This window comes from Rhinoderma darwinii, chromosome 2, assembly GCF_050947455.1.
Source record: "Rhinoderma darwinii isolate aRhiDar2 chromosome 2, aRhiDar2.hap1, whole genome shotgun sequence".
Taxonomy (NCBI): Eukaryota; Metazoa; Chordata; class Amphibia; order Anura; family Rhinodermatidae; genus Rhinoderma; species Rhinoderma darwinii.
In genome coordinates this window covers 33871660-33891315 of record NC_134688.1, presented here as the reverse complement: position 1 = coordinate 33891315, position 19656 = coordinate 33871660, and positions in this window count along the sequence as shown.

Here is a 19656-nt window from a genome sequence, read left to right as displayed (position 1 = left end):
CATTTCATTCGTCTGGCTGCAGAGCACAGGGAAGATTTACAGGTCTGGCTCCATTTTCTGGCACAGTATAATGGGCGCTCTCTTTGGATGTCCCGGGCGTTAGATAGCTTCGATTTGGAATTGTTCACTGACGCGTCTGGGGCGGTGGGGTTCGGGGCGTTCTTTAAAGGTCAATGGTGCGCGGGAAAATGGCCGGTTGCATGGGTGGAGGCGGGACTGACGCGTAACTTGGCCCTACTCGAACTGTTTCCCATCGTGGTGGCGGTCACCATTTGGGGAGACAGGTTCCGGGACAAAAAAAGTGCGTTTTCATTGCGACAATTTGGGGGTGGTGATGGCTATAAATAATACTTCGGCGTCGTCCCCTCCAGTGGTTCGCTTGTTGCGTCAGTTGGTGCTTTCCTGTTTGAGTTTAAATGCATGGGTGGTGGCGGTGCATGTTCCCGGGGTGGAGAATTGTATTGCTGACGCGCTTTCTCGCTCGCAGTGGGATCGTTTCCGGCAGCTGGTCCCGGACGCGGAGTTAACAGGGGTGGACTGTCCCAGTCATCTGTGGGAGCTGGTATCCAGGCGGCAGGTGCATTGATTAAACGTTCACTGGCCAGTGCGACGTGGTCGTCGTATGCGGCTGGATGGAGGCAATGGAAGGAGTGGGTGAGATCTTTGGGAGATGTGTGCTCGGATGATGATAGGATGGTGGCCTTGCTGTTTTGGTTGGGGGATGCGTTCGCCCGGGGTTGCACGGTCGCTAAGGTTAATCGCTTCGTGGCGGCCATTGCTTTCGGTTGTAAGTTACGGGGGTTGGCAGATATCACGAAGCGGTTTTTGGTGGGCCAGGCATTGAAAGGGCTGAGACGGGGTGTAGTGGTGAGGGATAAGAGGCGTCCCGTGTCATTTCAATTGTTGTGTTCCCTGGAGGTGGTGGTGCGGCAGGTGTGTCGTTCAGAGTATGAGAGCAAGCTTTTCCGGTTGGCTTTTGCGTTAGCCTTTTTTGGAGCTTTTCGGGTAGGGGAATTGGTTTCCCCCAGTTCGGTGAGAGCGGGGGGCTTGTTGCAGGATAATGTCGATTTGTATGAAGACAGGGTGGAGATAGTGTTGCGAAGGTCCAAAACGGACCAAGGAGGGGCAGGACGTCGAGTGGTTTTGCTGGCGGTCCCAAAGAATCCGGTTTGTCCAGTGTTGTGTGTCAAGGAGTACTTGGCGGGTTTAGATCTCTCAGACGGGCCGTTGCTGCGGCACGAGGATGGCTCGTTTCTGTCGCGGTATCAGTTTATTTCGGTTTTCAGAAAGTGTCTGGTGGCTAGCGGGGTGCAGGCAGAGCAATACTCGTCTCATTCTTTCCGTATAGGGGCAGCGACGGAGGCGGTGAGATGGGGTTTAGATGATGCAGGCGTGCAGCGGATAGGGCGTTGGGAGTCGGCGCGTTTCCGTTCTTATGTGCGCTTGAACATGTTGTGATATATTGATGTATAGCATGTTCCGGGTGCGTGCGTTTCCGCCTGAGTATTAATGGTACGCGGCAGCAAGAGGTGGTGCGTGTATGTTCTTCATTTGTTTTGCAGGCCGTGACTCATGCATGGTGTGGATTATGGGACATTCTTTTGTGTACTGGGGTGCCCTTCGCGCGGATGTACGGCCGGACGGTCGACAGCTCAGGATTCCGCGGGACGCGGCGGTTGTGAGGTGGATGGGTATACGGGGAATGACATGGAACAGGGTATTGCCCGAGTTTCACAATTTTGTACTGCTTGACAGGGCGCCGGAGGTACTGGTGTTGCATGTGGGAGGCAACGATTTGGGTATACGCCCTTTCCGGGAGTTGGTACGGGACGTCAAGCATGATTTGCTCTGCTTATGGGCAACTTATCCTAAATTGGTGACGGTGTGGTCTGAGATGGTCCCTAGGAAGAACTGGCGGATGGCCCGTTCTGTGGGAAAAATTAACAAGGCTCGCATTAAGGCTAATAGGGCCATATCGAGCTTCGTGACGCGTAATGGTGGGGTTGCGGTGCGCCACTGGGATCTGGAGGCTGGGACAGGCAGCTACTGGATAGAGGACGGTGTGCACCTCAATGAGGTGGGGATGGATATGTGGAGTCTGGCTTTGACCGATGGAATTGAGCGAGCGGTGGGAGTGTGGAGGAGCTCGCAGGCGTGAGGTGGTCAAGGCCTGTTTCGCTTTGGCGGGGGGGAGTCCTTGAAGTAGGTCGTAAAAAGTGGTGGGGGGGAATGCATCACGGGATGCACCCCCAATTTGTCGGCTTCTTAGGGTGTTACCCCTTTTGAAAGCTGGGTTATATATATTTATATATATATGGTGGTCATCTGCAAAAAGGTAATTTGGTGCTCCTGGGCCGGGTTACGGCTGGGGGTAAGGTATTTGTGGGCAGATGGCCAAAATTAAGTATCGGTGGCTTCAAGGACTTGCCCCTGTCATTCTGGTTGGTTTATAATGTTATGACCCTGATAGGGTCGCAGTGGGTTATTTGTTGTTATGATGTATCCCCTTTTTTGGGGATTAAAAAATTATGGTATTTAAAGTTATTGTTATTTAAATAATAAACGGCTGCTGTGGCCATTAAAATCCAACTCTGTTTCAGTGTCTGCTTTGGGAGGGTAGATTTACATAAGGGGAGAAGCGACTCGACTTATTTGAGTCAAGAAGAGGCCGTACTGAAAGAAGAAAAAAGGAATAAGGGAAGGCCTCCATGACTAAAATAGATGGGAGGGACACAGAGTTGGCTGGCCTATGAGAGGAAAGAGGGGGGGGACAGCAGGAGGGCTTGAGTGAGAAGGGGTGGGGATTGAAGGGGATGTACCTGTTTCCTGTTTGTGCTCTCCCTCTCTTCGCCAGGACACAGAAGCAGGAACATGTTCCCGCCCGCCCGCCCTGATGTGGATCGGTTGACCGCGGCAAAAGGTTGCTGCGGATGGTGGTTCTTCTCGTCAAAGTTTATTTGCTTATTGACATTTGTCTTTGGGGGAGGTTAAATTTTGTCATTGCAGCTGCGGGGGGGGAGTCCTTGAAGTAGGTCGTAAAAAGTGGTGGGGGGGAATGCATCACGGGATGCACCCCCAATTTGTCGGCTTCTTAGGGTGTTACCCCTTTTGAAAGCTGGGTTATATATATTTATATATATATGGTGGTCATCTGCAAAAAGGTAATTTGGTGCTCCTGGGCCGGGTTACGGCTGGGGGTAAGGTATTTGTGGGCAGATGGCCAAAATTAAGTATCGGTGGCTTCAAGGACTTGCCCCTGTCATTCTGGTTGGTTTATAATGTTATGACCCTGATAGGGTCGCAGTGGGTTATTTGTTGTTATGATGTATCCCCTTTTTTGGGGATTAAAAAATTATGGTATTTAAAGTTATTGTTATTTAAATAATAAACGGCTGCTGTGGCCATTAAAATCCAACTCTGTTTCAGTGTCTGCTTTGGGAGGGTAGATTTACATAAGGGGAGAAGCGACTCGACTTATTTGAGTCATGTGGAATGTGACTTCTCAGTCGTTTTCAATATGATGTCTAATTTTATTTAATTAAATAGTCTTAAAAAGCTACCGTATATTATCCTAATAAGGCTCAGCAGTAGCCAGGGCTGGCCTTAGGGGTGTGCGACCTGTGCCATTACATAGGGCGCATCCCTCCAGCAGGTGGAACGGGGCGCTGCGCTGGCTCCCTTCCACTGCTTGTGTTTTAGAAGCGGCCGGGCAACTCAGCAGCTGCCTTTTCGCCTGGGTGCTTCTCTCACCGACATCGCGTTTCTAGCAGCGAAAATCGGATTTCCTCTAGGAGATGGGGGCATTGGGGATTGGCATTTGTAAATTGCCCACATTGTGACCCCCCCTAATGTCAGTCATGGACACCTGGGCCTGGGTGTGACTGCAACCTCTTCACCCCTATAGTTATGTTCCCTGGGTTTACACTAACATTACAAAATGTTTTCAATGTCTGACTCGTCCTGTGATAGAAAATGAAAGGTGTGAAAGTAAATATATTATTATTCATTCTAGATATGGGGTTATTTTATATTTATTCCATTATGTATTTTACAGACATTTATGACATCTGAATATGTGGCACCAGTGACAGCCGACATGCTAGGACATACACTCTATATATGTAAGTATTATAGCAAATGACAACCTATAGAAATTCTATAATCTGATGTCATCCAGAATGTTCCTATAGAGACACATGACAAGACTGTGGGAACAAATTCCCCAATATTGTTCATCCAGGGCCTGTCTTAGGTGTGTGCGACCTGTGCGGTTACACTGGGTGCATCACCTGTCACTAATGAATGGGGCGCCACTGGTCTTGATGTCTGGGGCACCCATTGCTTGAACACTCAATCCCACTCTTCATGTAAAAAAAAGTAAAGGGCACTGCTTAGGATGCAGATACAATTCCTTGGTAATGGATTACATTACAGTGTGGCAGACAATACTTGTGTGGCAGTGTTATTTGGGCACTGTATGATTGCAGTATTTGAGTACTATATTCTACGCCATAAAGCTGAATTCAGACGCTGCAGATTTGCTGCGCGGCAAAATTCACAAGTGTTACAAGTCAATAGTTACAGTCTCAAAAACTCATCCACATGTAGCAAAAGTAAACGCTGGGAATTTTGCTGCATCTTTATATTATTATTATTATAGAAATGCTCCATAAAGAAGATATTATGGTATTAGTAATATATAAGGGACTTGTTATTTATGTAATTTCCTAATACACCGTTGGCTTATGGGGGAGCACACAGCGCACACAGAGTGTCTACATTACCAGTACTGCAGTCTGTGCGCCACCATACAGGTCCGTCCACATGAAGTTGCTGTGTACATGAGCCCTAATGTACATTTCCTTCATTGTTGGGTGGTCTATACTGAGCACACGTCTGTCTGGAGAAATAAAACTACACAATTATTGTTTTTTCCAGAACACCTTAAGATCGGCTGCCTGCTGCCAGGGGGACTCTCTGAAGCAATATTTCATCTATGCAAGGTGCGTCTCTTATTAGTTACTATATGCAGTATCCACCAATACCCTCCACAGTTAGAATGACACTTTTTGTATGTCCTGGGTCAGAATGCCCCTTTTGTATGGCCCCACAGTAATGAAGCCCCTTTTCTAAGCCCCGACTCAGTCCTTTTATCCCCCATATTAATAGTGCCCCCTTTGCTCCTATAAAATAAAAAATTATACTCACCTAATAGACGACCAACCGGGTCAGACATTTCGCTTCCTCCCTGCGCCGTTATTGTTTGTCCAATTTCAGGGGCGTATGGAGCCCCAGAGCTGTGGGCCACCCCAAATCCCTGGACCCCAGCCGGTTATCCTATTTACCCCTTTGGTAATTTTACACTGGTTGGGGACTGGACTCTGTTCTAGATAGAAATGTTGCCATTGGGGGGGCGGAGCTAGCCGCTGACTGGAATGGCGGTGTAGTGCACTCTCTCCTGCTTCAGCAATAGCATTACAGCGGCTCACAGCGGCATAAGACCTGCTACGACAGTCTCACTTACCTGACCAGATCCCGGTCACAGCCGACATCGATGTGGAACATGACCAGGAGGCGACAGTCCAAACCGGAGCCCAAAAAGCTTCCGGACTATTTCCCTGCGACTAGCCGGTCACAAGATGGCGCCGACTCCCTGTCTGAGCCGGACACGCGGCAACGGTGCAAGCAGCTATCGGCTGCCTCAGGTCAGTTTGCTGATGGAGATACACAGGGCAGGATGGAAGAGGTGTCAGGCCCCGGTAAACGGGGAGCGACTGGATCGGGCCCATCTTCACCCAATAGTAAAGGCCCTACGGTTAAAAAGGCGCTCTTTCCTCAGAGTTTACCATCACACGATACTCACCTCATGGCTTCTGATATGTCCGGGATGTCTGAGATTTCAGATGATGCTCCTTTGACCACTGCCGTCATGAAAGGGTTAATGCATACCTTGCAGACTTCCATTTCTGGAGTGATGGATCGGGTATTAGCACAAATACATGCGACTGTGGATGACCTAGGATTCCGCACGGATCATTTAGAACGCAGCATGGGAGACCATGCCAAGGCTCATAATGATCTCATTGACGCACATGCTGAGCTTAAAGATGAGGTGAAGTGGATAAAAGACAAGCTCATGGATCAAGAAGAAAGGTCGAGGCGGAATAATCTCAAAATTAGAGGGATCCCTGAAGAAATCTCAACCTCTGAATTACCCAATTTTTTGCAAGTCATGTTCAAAGCTTTGGTTCCAATATAATCGCCCCACTGGATCTAACTCTGGACAGATCACATAGAATCCCTAAATCTAGGGCTGCTCCGGAAAATGCTCCAAGAGATGTTCTCTCGAGGGTACACTTCTACCAAGCCAAAGACCGTATCATTCAGGAATCCAGAAAATTGGGGAAACTCCCACCTCCATATGCTCACATTTCAATATACCCGGATCTGTCGGCTTCCACCTTGATGCTACGAAAGCAATTCCACCCGATCACTTTGGCTCTTAGGGAGCACAATCTGAGATATAAGTGGGGATTCCCGGTCAAGTTATTGGTCTCTAGGAATGGCTCCACACATGTGATTCCTACTCCTTCGGATGGGATTGATTTGCTTCGCAAGTGGAACATTCCTGTCCAGTCCATGGGACCGGAGTCAGCTGACAAGCCACCGAGACGTCTCCGCCCGGAATGGGAATTGGTACAGGGACACTCTGCCACCTGATCTTTCCGCTGGTAGTATGGTCATGTCATAATGCTATTTGTTGTGGTTATCTTTATTCTCTCTCCCTGACGAAGGTCTGTACGGCGCAGTGTAGGCGCCTTGTTTTTCCTTTTTGCACTGTTGTTCTTATGTTTTTATTTTTGAATTTGGTAATATTGTTCTGTAAACTTCATGGTCCACAAGATCCTATATCTTTATTTCGAATTCATGTTCCATGCCTAGCCAGACATATTCTCTTACGCTGTCTCATGCCGCTTAACTTATCCTCTTTAAATGTAAAGGGGCTCAATAGCCCTTTTAAAAGGAGACAGATGTGGAAGGAAGCTTTGGCCCTCCACAGTGATGTTCTCTTCGCCCAGGAGACCCATTTCTCCTCCCTTCACCCTCCGAAATGCACACATTTTAGATTTCCTCACATATTTCAAGCATCACATTCCAGTAAATCCAAGGGTGTCTTGATAGCAATAAAGGATTCGGTTGCCTTTCATTTGCATCAGGTCATGCTGGACCCTCAAGGTAGATTTGTGATACTCATATGTGACATAAATAATATCACTTTTACGTTGGTCAACATATATCTCCCTAACTCACATCAACTTAAGGCTTTTCACAAAATCCTCTGAAAAGTAAATAAAGTGGTGAAGGGGATGTTGATCATAGGGGGGGATTTTAATGACGTTATGCATCCCTCAATCGATTCCTCGAATGCTCACAGACCTCGCTCAAATCTACACCACACGGTACACTCGGAGGAGTTATATGATGTGTGGCGCTGTCAACATGGTAATGAACGTGATTTTACGTATTTTTCAGCGCCACACAAAGTATACTCTCGCATAGACATGTTTCTGGTGAGTAAACTCAGTCTCAGATGCATCTCCACATCCACTATTGGAGACATATCGTGGTCAGATCATGCTCCCATCTCTATAAAGGTCCTGGATCAATTGCCAGCGCCCCCTTTCTCCTCTTGGAGACTGAATGATCTAGTATTAGACCATCCTCTCACAAAAGATTTGATGGATACACACGTCCAAACATACTTTGAGATCAATGCCCCTTCCTCAACTAACTGCTTTTCTCTATGGAATGCCCATAAGGCCTACATGCGGGGGATGGGGATTCAGGCTGCCTCCAGATTAAAAAAAGATAGGGAAAAAAACACTAAGGATATCCTCACTCAACTACATAATTTGGAATCCCTTAATAAATCTAAAGTGACTCCGGACACGTCGCAAAAAATCAAAGTTCTTAGGGATCAACTGCAGGCGGTGCTTATGTCTGGGCATATGGCCTTATTTAAAAAATTACAATTCGGCTTTTACCTTCACGGTAATAGACCAGGGGCACTCTTAGCTAAAATGCTTAAAATGAAGAGTGCTAAACAGAGAACAGCATTTCTCATGGACAAAAACGGCAATAAGGTTACTCACCCCCAAGAAATTAGTGATCAATTCCGGAGTTTCTATCACAAACTATATAACCTCAAAGAAGATAAAGCCACCTACCAACCTTCAGTATCGGACATTAATAGCTTTTTGAGTGGCCTGAATCTTCCTTCCCTGTCTGTAGAAGACAGTGTTCATCTACAATCCCCCTTTACGATACTTGAAGTCTCACAAGCTATTAAAAGTCTAAAGTCAGGTAAAGCCCCAGGACCAGACGGGTTTTCTAATCAGTATTATAAAAGGTATGACAAGACTCTAGCTCCACATTTAGTTAAAGTGTTTACTGAAGCTGCAGGGATGGGGTCCTTTCCGCAGGAGATGCTCGCTGCCACCGTAGTCACTTTGCCGAAGCCTGGGAAAACGCCTCATTCTCCTGCTAACTTCCGCCCAATATCTCTTTTAAATACTGATGTTAAACTTTATGCTAAAATATTGGCTGGTCGGTTAGCTACATTACTTCCTGAATTGATACATGAGGACCAAGTGGGATTTATTGCTGGACGGCAGGCACCAGACGGCACCAGAAGGCTTATAAACCTAATTCCTAATACCTAATTCATTGGGCGAAGACCCGTCGAGTGCCTTCCGTGCTTCTTGCTTTGGATGCAGAGAAGGCATTCGACCGGGTCCATTGGGGATACCTAGAGGCTGTTTTGTGCAAATTTGGATTTGGTGGGTGGATAAAATCTGCTATTATGGCATTGTATTCCAATCCGTCAGCTAGAGTATTGGCCTCAGGGTTCATGTCTGCCTCGTTTCCTATTTCCAATGGCACCCGTCAGGGGTGTCCGTTGTCACCCTGATCTTTGCGATGGTTATGGAGCCTCTAGCCATGTCTATTAGGCAGAACCCGTCCATCACAGGCATCACGATTGGCACCCTTCAACACAAGATAGGGTTATATGCCGACGATGTTATCCTCACACTCTCCAACCCCTTAATATCCCTACCGGCAGTGAAACACACCCTAGACAAGTTTGGGACAGTGGCTTACTACAAAATCAATGCTAGTAAATCACATTTGTTAGATGTGGGACTTTCGATGCAAGTAGGGAATAAAATCCGTAAATCCTTCCCTTTTCAATGGAGCTCATCAAAAATTTCATATCTGGGTATACAACTTACTAATTCAACGAATCTCCTCTTCAAACATAATTTTACCCCTCTCTTAACAAGTATTCCCCAACTGCTATCTAACTACAGTGGAGTTTGTACATCTTGGGCGGGGAAAATAGCAATCATTAAAATGATGGTTTTGCCGATTATGCTGTACACGTTACGTGCACTGATTATCCCTCTTCCTAGTTCCTTTTTGAGGAGTCTCCAAAGAATACTTAACAACTTTATATGGGCACATAAAAAGCCTAGAGTGAGGATGCACACATTATTTAGACACTGGAGACACCGAGGTATGGGAATGCCGGATGTCCAAAAGTATTACTGGGCAGTTTCATTAGACCAACTGAAATCTTGGTGTGCACGCTTCCCCTCAAAGAGGTGGACACATATTGAACAGGCAATGGTAGGTCGCCCGCTTATATCACTGTTAGGGGTTGCTTCACACTCTTCTCCTAATACCTATAATTGCGTGTCCCCCACTGTCTCAGCTTCTCTGAAGGCTTGGAAAAAATATACCACCCGGCTTCCCTCCTTGGCCCTCACTCCACTTAAAAATCTGCCCTTACGTTACTTACTTACTTATTTACCTGAGATATCGTTGGATAACTGGATAAATTCAGGGATCTCCCATATTCACTTGCTATTTACTGGCCGCACATTATTAGCCTTTACTGACTTAGTGAAGGTTTATGGTATCCCTAATAGGGACTTCTATAAGTATTTATGTATAAGACATTTATTTACGTCTTTAGATGTCAACGCCTCAGTATTCCCCTCCATGGCCCGCCAGCAATACTTTGATCCTGAAAGTAGGAAACAGGGTATTTCGAGATTTTATGGAAATTTGTACGAGCATCTCCTTCCCAGCATACCTTCTTATTGCGCTAAATGGGAAGAAGACTTTGACTCTTCCTTTTCTCTGACAGAGTGGCAGAAAGATTTTGCATGGCCCAAAAAAATATCTAAGGGGGTTAAACATTGGGAAGCTTCCCAAAAACTGTTTTTGCGAAATCTGACAACTCATACCCGGAAGTATACTGGAAGGGATGTGGCTGCAAAGGGTCGTACTTTCACATGTGGTGGCAATGTCCGGAAGTCTATGCGTTTTGGAGACAGGTATTCGATATTATTTCCCAAATTTCGTCCTGTAAGGTTGAACCTGACCCGGCCCTGGCCTTATGTTTCCTCAATATGCACAATATCCCGAGCTCCTCTCAATTGGTGTCCAGCCATATCATTATAGCGACACGTTTGCTTTTAGCTAAATACTGGAAATTACCCAACCAATACTCCGTTTCAGAATTGCTCAATCAGGTCAATGTTTCCTATACCATGGAACGCATGTATGCATTGAGATCCCATAGACTTCCTCATATTCTTACACTTTGGGAACCATGGACCAAGTATCTGTCCATCTCCGCACAGGGAGTTAAATTGCTTCCTCTAATTTCAATTGTCACTTGACAGCAATTAGACAAGGTACAAATATTTAGATTTCTATAAATAGGTTACTAGACTCATGCCACGGGTCTTACCATATGTTCTTTTAATGTATGATATGATTTATCGTCTAGGTAATTTCGGTGGTATTGATGTAACTCTTTGACATGTGAATATAAAATTATATTATGAATAGTATGAGGGGGATTGTTACTTCTCCTCCCCAGGATGGGGGGAATATCTGTATGCATGTGGTCGGCACCATCTCGAAAAGAGTCTTATTCTCAAGACCACTAATATCAAGGGATAAATTAGATAACATAAGGCACTAACATAATGTATTTGTACATATGTATGCTGATGGAGAGGTAGGGATGTTGTGTAATTGTACATTCAACTTCCTATATATTGTAAAGTGACAAGAGGTCTGAGTAATGCTATTACCATAAGGGTTATATGGGTTTGGAGGTTCCTGCGTGGACCTACTGTTGATAATGTCAGATATTTTTGTTGTTGTTCTTTTTTCTTTATTCTGTACTTCTGAAAAAGTTAATAAAAATCTTAAAATTTAAAAAAAGAAATGTTGCCATTGATTGAGATTTGTCCTAATACATTGTCTTTCTTTCTCCTAGAATTAATTCCTCATAAGAGTTCATGATAACCACACGTCCCAGGAGGGCAGATCGAAGATTAAGCAGAGCCCTCCACCTCACATCACATAACGTTCTACATTCAGTCGGATGTATTCAGTAGGAGAGTCCAAGGTCAGTGTATTTTATTAACTGCATCTCTAAATGATCACATAGTGTGTATTACTGGTCAATACTGAAGAGGGCACTACCACCATAGATGGCCTGGGCACCCTCAACTTACACTGCCGATCCGGCATTTAGGGCCCAAACCTATAATATAAAAAAACAGAAAGATACAATCCCTAGTTTATTGACTGGGTGATGTTATTTGGGCACTGTATGATTAAATTATTTGGACACTACATGGTGCATCATAAGGGGGAGGACGTCACAGATACTGCACATGTCACCAATAAACCTAAGGCCGGCCCTGGATGTGACACAATAGCTGCCACGTGACATGCCATCCACACGGACATGACCGCTGTGGCCTAGCAACTAAAGACAACAGAACCACCAGCGCAGGAGCCACAGGTTTATGAAACTGTCAGAAAACCCCTTTAATAATTATTTTGTCTGTTGAATCCATAAATCCAATTTACCATTTTCTACTCTCTCTACTCCAGTCCAAAAGACTCCACAAAAGACAAATTAGAAGTTTTCCATTAAGGATAAGATTATATAGAAGAATAACAATAAGCTCCTGGTCCCTGATACAAAATCTATACCAGGGTCCTCCAACTATTATGTGCCATTATACTGCTGGTGTTATTTGTGTGGCAGAGGGGCATTGGACTCGCCCTGTGATAGAAAATGAAATGTGTGAAAGTAAATATATTATTATTCATTATAGATATGGGGTTATTTTATGTATGTGCATTAAACCCATTATGTATTTTACAGACATTTATAACATCTGAATATGTGGCACCAGTGACAACCGACATGCTAGAAGATCCACTGTATATATGTAAGTATTATAGCAAATAACAACCTATAGAAATTCTATAATGTGATGTCATCCAGAATGTTCCTATAGAGACACATGACAAGACTGTGGGAACAATCTCCCTGATGTTTTCAATAGGCTGAACATATATTTGTTGATATGATGAACCATACTAAGCGCACGTCATAATATCTTCACAGTTTATACTTTTTGTTCCACCAGAATTTCTTGAGATCGGCTGCCTGCTGCCAGGGGGACTCTCTGAAGTAATATTTCATCTATATGCGGTATGTCCATCATTAGTTACTATATACAGTATCCACCAGTAGCTCTGTACATTGAAAAAGTAATGAGCGGGCAAAATGCCAAGAAAGGCGTAGCAGTGGGGAACCTTGGATAGTTGGTAGGAATAGGCATAATGTAAGTTAGGGGTATCTTTGTCCAAAATGCTGGCCACATGGCTCGGTTTGGGACTGAACGTAGGTAGGTGTAAGGTAATTGGGTGAGGGAGTGTAGGGGGATTTTAGACAGCTTTGGTCTGCCAAGAACATTTGCGATGTGTCAAGGCCTGGATGCAATAGACAAGGACTTAAGTGAGTTTCATTACACAGTCATAATCTGCAGGCATAGGTGATAATGGACACTGGCAGAATGTTTTTATATTTACAGCACTCAAGCGGAAAGCAATGGAATGTGCCAGGATATTCCCACGTATAGAGCCCCCACAAGTCATGCAGCACAAGGACCTGGACTTGGGGTGTACTGGATTGTTTGGAGCAAATGGCATCAAGGAAGCAAGGCAGGTATCCTCAATGGTATCATTCTAGCAAAAATTTGAGGGAACATGGCACGATGATGGGCCAAGTACCAGGATCCTTGCGCAGGTATCCAGGGTCGATGAAGGCAGCAATATCCCAGTAGGGCCTCATAATCTCAACATGGGAGAGGGACACCTTGGGGTTGCCAAAATGTTTAGAACACGGGGTACTGGCACAATGTTTGGAATTACAGGAGCAGCGTATCTGGATGTAAAGAGAAGCAGAAGAAGGCAACAGTAGCTGGTTGAGTCTGATTCTGATCTGTCAGATGATAATAAGTGGTCTGATGTTGGGGATAGATGGGCTAATGGGCAAGACGTTTAAGATGCTGAAAAAAATGTTTACGCAGGATAAAGTAAAAAGGTAAAAGCGAGGAGGCGTGATACCGAAAGCCAATCCTTTACTGGAAAAAGGGGGTAAAGTTTGGGGCCAGGAAACATGTTTGTTGATTTCTACCTACACACACTTGTCCCAGGAAATGTTGGGAAACATAAGGGAGGAAAGGCTTGTCTAGTTTTTGTGATGTCTATGGAAGATTTTGTTTAGTATTGCAGTGTTATGGTGGTGGAGCAGGACCCCCTTATTGATCAGGTGCCAATAAAAAGGGATGGTGCCTGTGAAGCAGGCTGGTAAGTATAAAAAAAATACATCTGTCGCATCTAAAAGAGGCATCAGTAAACGATGAAATAGACAAGGAGTTGAGTGAGTTGCATCATTAAAGCAGAATCTGCAGGCACGGATGACAATGGATACTTGCAGAATGTTTTTTGTGCCTACAGGACTCAAGTGAGAAGCAGTGGAAAGGACACGGATATCGCCACGGATAGGGCGTCCCCGAGTCATGCAGCACAAGGAACTGGACTTCTGATGTAATTGACTGTTTGGAGGAGATGGCGTACATTTGTGAAGAATGTAGTTGGCTTTCGAAGCGCGTAAGCAGTCTTGTATCATCACTTCAACATGCCGTGTGGTTTATAAAATGTTTTTCTAATAAAGTCATCACATTGTCATGAGGATTGCTGGACCGTATTTTCTTCTGTGTACTGTATATTTATTGGACAGTGCTAACGCCATACAGCCCTCCCTGTAGAGAATGCCATACAGTCCCCCTGCAGAGAACGCCATACAGCCCCCCCTGTAGAGAACGCCATACAGCCCCCCCTGTAGAGAACGCCATACAGTTCCCCCTGTAGGGAACGCCATACATCCCCCCCCTGTAGAGAACGCCATAGAGCCCCCCCCTGTAGGGAACGCCATACAGCCCCCCCTGTAGGGAACGCCATACAGCCCCCCTGTAGGGAACGCCATACATCCCCCCTGTAGAGAACGCCATAGAGCCCCCCCTGTAGGGAACGCCATACAGCCCCCCCCTGAAGGGAACACCATACAGCCCCCCCTGTAGGGAACGCCACACAGCGTTCCCCCCCCTGTAGGGAACGCCATACAGCGTCCCCCTCCCAAAAAAATGCGACCTACAGTGTGTCCTACAAAATACATGTATCCCCTATCCACAGGATAGGGGATACATGTGTGATCGCTGGCAGCGAAAGCTGCTTCTATCCTCTCATCAGTGTCCCCGGCAGTCACTGACAGCCGGAGACCCGACATTCAGCAGCCCGATCGCGCGGGCAGTAAGTTAAAACCGGAGTCGTAAAAAGTCTATGGCTCGGGTTTTAAGGACCCTGACCGCTGACCGTAAAAATACAGCCAGCGGTCGGGAACCAGTTAATGGTAGAGCGGGGAGATACCTACCTGCTCTGCTGTAGTGTTCAGTGGCGTCCCGCTGTAGCAGCCATAGCGGCTGCCAGCGGAGCCTCCGGCCATGGTGGGGGCCCGTGCCGGCGGGCGACACGGGCCCCCTCATGCCGCGGGCCCCGAAGCAGCCGCTACGGCTGCTACGGCGGTAGTTACGCCACTGCTCAGTACAGATATACAACACCAAAAATAATCTCAGTGTTATGACTGCGGACCTCTGTCACTCACCCTGTGATGAACGGCCGCGACCGCAACTTCCTGGCCACCTCCCCAGAGACCACGCTGGCGCGGCCTTCCCTTCCTGGAGTGTGCGAGGAGTGCCTTAAAGGGCCAGCGTGCGCACTTCCTAAAAGTTTTCTATCCTACCCCAGTGCACCCTGGATTATAAAAAGGTCTCTGCCCTTCCACTCCTTGCTTGAGCCTTGTTTGTACTTTTCCCATGTTTGTATTGCAAAGGGTCCCTTAGTATTTTCCTGCTTGATCCCAGAGTTCCCGTTCCCTGCATCCTATTTCCTGTATCCCTTGCTGTTTCCTAACTGTGCCTGCCTTTTATCAGAGTTGTGTGGTACCGCCGGCTGGATATGCCACGTCTGTGTGTCATCTACCATTCCTGGTGCCATCCGCTTCGTCTGGCGCAACCTGCAACACCTAGCCCTATCTGAGCCGGAGCCCACGGCCTAGTGGGTCCACATACGGATGTAGCCATCTTTAACTTGACTCTGATAACTTGTTGCAGCGTCATATCACACAAAAATAACCATTGAGAATTCATTGAAAAGGTCAAGATAAGGGATCTTTCCACTGTGTATTTAATGCGTTATTAGTCAAGCTAAAGTCAGCTACATATGTTCCCTAGATTCTGACAGTACGCTCAGGCCATGGAACCCGCTGGCCAGCCTAAGACCACAGTTCAGGTCATACAGATGGATATGCGTGACCTATATGCACGTCAGCAATTACTAGGGGGTGGACCCCAATAGTATATATTGTATCTATATGCACGTCAGGATCAACTCCTCGTGGCTGTAAACTCCATCATCGCCCGACTGGATGAACTCCCTGTTCCTTCCCCAGAGACTGCTGCCGTTCCACTGCCTAATACTCCTACTGTCTGTTTTCCGGATCCACAGTTGCACTGCCTCTTTTTCCTCACTATGACTGCGTGCTCACCATTTCTCCTCTGATGAGGCCAAGGTAGCGTTCATTAATTCCCTCCTCGCTGGCAAGTCCCTCGCATGGGCGAACCCCATCCTGGAATGACAGGGGCCCAAATTTTCAGACTTAGCCCTGTTCTTACAGACTTTTTGTGACGTGTTCAAGAAGCCGGGTCGAACATCCTTAGCAGCAGCCACTCTGCTAACCCTCAAGCAAGGGGGTCCACAGCAGGAGAGTATGCCATCTCCTTCCGTACCCTGGCAGCAGAGTTGGCATGGAACAATGAAGCATTGGTGGCGACCTATGGCATGGAATGTCCTCACACACCATGGACGAGCTGGCAGCCCGCGACCTCCCACCTACCTTGGATGCCCATATCCTGTTGGCTACCCGGGTCAACATGAGGATCCAGGAACGCGATGAGGAGGTTCGGTGGAGAGACGTTTTCACAGATTAGCACCCTCGTTCCAGAGACCACTACTGCACCCTCTTGTTGCTCTACCTGAGGTACCAATGCAGCTAGACAGAGTCAAGTTGTCCGAGCAGGAGAAACAGCGCTGACGCTCTTCAGGTCTGTGTTTGTATTGCGGCCTTAAAGGCCCTTTCGTGCGCCAATGTCCACAAAAGCCGGGAAACTCCAGCTCCTAGAGAGGCAACTCTAGGTGGGATGATGCCAAACATCAAAACATCTTCCAAATTATCTATTCCTGTGACCATCATCTCGGGAGAGACATCACACTTCTCCTCTGCCTATTTTAACTACAGGGCAGCTGCAAATTTCATCCAGCAGGATTTAGTAGACCGACTACATCTACCCACAGTTCTTCTAGAGTGATCCCTTGCTGTTGCTTCTGTAAATGGACTACCATTGCCCGATCCTATTGTGGCTATCATGAAACCACTTACGTTACAAATCGGAGTCCTTCACTCAGAACAGATCAACTTCCTCGTCCTGCCTAAAGCCATCAACCCGGTTCTGCTGGGTCTGCCTTGGCTTCGTCTACACGCCCAGGTCCTTCACTGGAGTTCTGGAGAGGTCCCCCAATGGGGGCCAAGATGCCTTAGCCGCTGCCTGCAACAGGTCCGCCCTGTTTTGCCTCCACGGCCTCAGTCACTCTCCGATCTACCATCTCATTAAGACAGTTTTGAGGACATCTTCAGTAAGAGCAGGTAGATAAAAACAGTGGGAACCTGGTGGGATCCACTGTAAAAAAGAGACACCATCCAGGCGCAATACTTTTTTGAGAAAAAATATATATATAATTAATTGTCTAAAACAATAGATCATAATAAAACATACATAAAAAAGAGAGATAGAGGGTATCTTGAGGTACAACGCGTTTAGTGTAAACAGAACCACTTTATCAAGTAAACATGAGACCATAAAGTTTTTTCCAGAGAACCCCTTTGATGACCACCGTGAAAAGGCGTATTGTCATTAAGGGGTTAAATTCGCAGTGTTGGACGGTCATCTCCAGTTTACTGTTGTATCATTATTATACCGAAATTTATATTATATAATATAATATAATAATATATTGCAAATTCACTGAAGTCGTCGTGCGTCGTGGTTGGCGCCATCCCGGTTGTGTCATATAGATGGGTATATATTGAGGCATGTTATTTCATATGCTGTACTCTTTTGAACATGTGTTGCACCTATCCTAGGACCATCACTACTTGTATTTAGCTTCTTGTCCATGTCCTTGTCCATCCTGCAGTATTGTAAAGACAATTTACATTATATATGGTATATATATCCTTGTTTCATATATATTGCTTAGCACTATACACTTTATAAATAAGATGTATCCGTATTGTTATGGACATGTGTTCACCCTGTGTATTTCACTCTGGAGATGTTGCTATATCTATTGTGTGACACTTTTTATTCATTTGTCCTCTATATTTAATAAAGTTTTTTGATACTTTTCAAAAGCATCACTATTGGTGCTTGGTGCCATTATTGTTTAGGTCAGGTTTGCCCCCTGCCACTAGGGGCTGTGGGGTAACACAGCAGGAGGCGTGTGCAGATGCCTGAGGGACTCAGTGGTGTGCCTGCTGAACATGGTGGGCGGTTCCCTGGTGAAGGGTGCGGGTCCATCCCAGGTTTTCGCGTGGGCGGTCCTGTAAAACATTTTCCCTTGTTAACCCTCTTCCGGTGAGTTATGAGGCGGTTGCGGTCTTAGTCCAGACTGAGACACCTAATTAGGTAAACAGGGATAACTTAGCTGTGTATGTCTGCTTCGAGGGATCGGTGCCCATCTTAAGTAGGAGGTCAGGAAACAAATAGGGAAGGATGAGTATGTGGAGATGTTCTCCCTCCTCCCCTTGGAGAAGTTCTATCTGGATCAGGGGAAGAGGGGCTAGAGCATAAAAGAAGGAGGAGGAGAAAAGGCGTTAGTTATCTCCTGATTCCGCAAATGTTTACCAATTGGTTAATATGGTGAACGTTTTCATTTGCGATTCTAGCTAGAGTGATTTGCGAAAAGACCCCGGAGCACTGCTCGGCCCTTTTATGTTTTATGGATTCTATTGGGGAAGCATATAGGGTGTATAAGGGCCTGGTATGGCTCCGTTATGATAAAGAAGTCACAGTACAGCTGACACTAAGCTTTATGCAGAACATAGTGGAATGTCAAAAACAGCAAAAAAAATCAAGAGAATCAAAAGAAATTTAATAAAACAACACCAGTCCCAAGTGAATATAATTCGTAATGTTGTAGGGGGGTAAGGGAATGATAATGCTGGGAACTCTCTCTGTTATACTCTACTTAAACCCTATACACACACAAGAAACAGAGTATAGAGCCAAGTATATATGAAAAGAATAACAAATTTTATTAAATACATATAAAAACATACATGTAAAAAAGGTACATGAGTGGAGAGACTCTATATGATATGAACACAGGTAAGTAGGAAAACCAAGTGTATGGTGTGTTTAAAGTCCTTATATTAAGGACATATGAATAGGGCAGTGTGCTATCGTATATAACGTTAGTTGTTTGAGTGTGAGCTGTTTTGTTAAGGACAGAAGTGTCCAAATGGTGTTTTCTAGAGTAAAATACTCCCAACATTAATAACTCAGATAGCCTTACCCATAATAGTAGTCCTGGTAGCCTGGATACCTGTGTGTAGAACAATAAGATGTCATTTTTTTATCAAAATTTCTTATTTTCACAGGAAACAAAATACCCCATTTTGTTGCCCAATTTGTCCTTGGTGCGGCAATACCCCATTTGTGGTGATAAACTGCCGTTTGGGCCCATGGGAGGGCTCAGAAGGAAAGGACCACCATTTGGCTTACTGGAGTTTTTCTGGTGCTAAGTCATGTATGCAGAAGCCCCTGAGGTACCAGTACAGTTGAAACCACTGAGAAGTGACCCCATTTTAAAAACTACACCCCTTAAGACATTCATCTAGAGGTGTAGTGAGCCTTTTGACCCCACAGGTACTGTGTAAAAGATAATGCGCAGCAGATGGGGCAGAGTGAGATTTGCAATTTTATATATATATATGGCATGTCCGTGCCCGATATAGTGTGCCCAGCATGTGCCACTGGAGATATACACACACCATAAGATGTAATGTGGGTTCTCCCGGGTATGGCAATACCC